The following is a 288-nucleotide window of genomic DNA, read 5'->3' on the forward strand; positions in this document are numbered from 1 at the left end:
GAAAGCCTTTCCTAAGAAAGTGTTTGAACCAAGACCTAAAAATGGAAAAGGAGAGTTTTTTGGTTTGGGGGGGGATTTTTTTTTCGTTATTGTTGTTGTTTTTCGGCCATGCTGCATGGCATGTGGGATCTTAGTTCCCCGACCAGGGATTGAACCCATGCCCACTGCAGTGGAAGCACGGAGTCTTAACCACTGGACTGCCAGGGAAGTCCCCAGGAGAGTCATATAAAGACTGAGGGAAAAGCATTATAGGCAGAGGAAACAGCAAGGACAGAAACCTGAGGCAGA

This window comes from Balaenoptera borealis (genome assembly GCF_965194805.1).
Source record: "Balaenoptera borealis genome assembly, chromosome: 2".
Taxonomy (NCBI): Eukaryota; Metazoa; Chordata; class Mammalia; order Artiodactyla; family Balaenopteridae; genus Balaenoptera; species Balaenoptera borealis.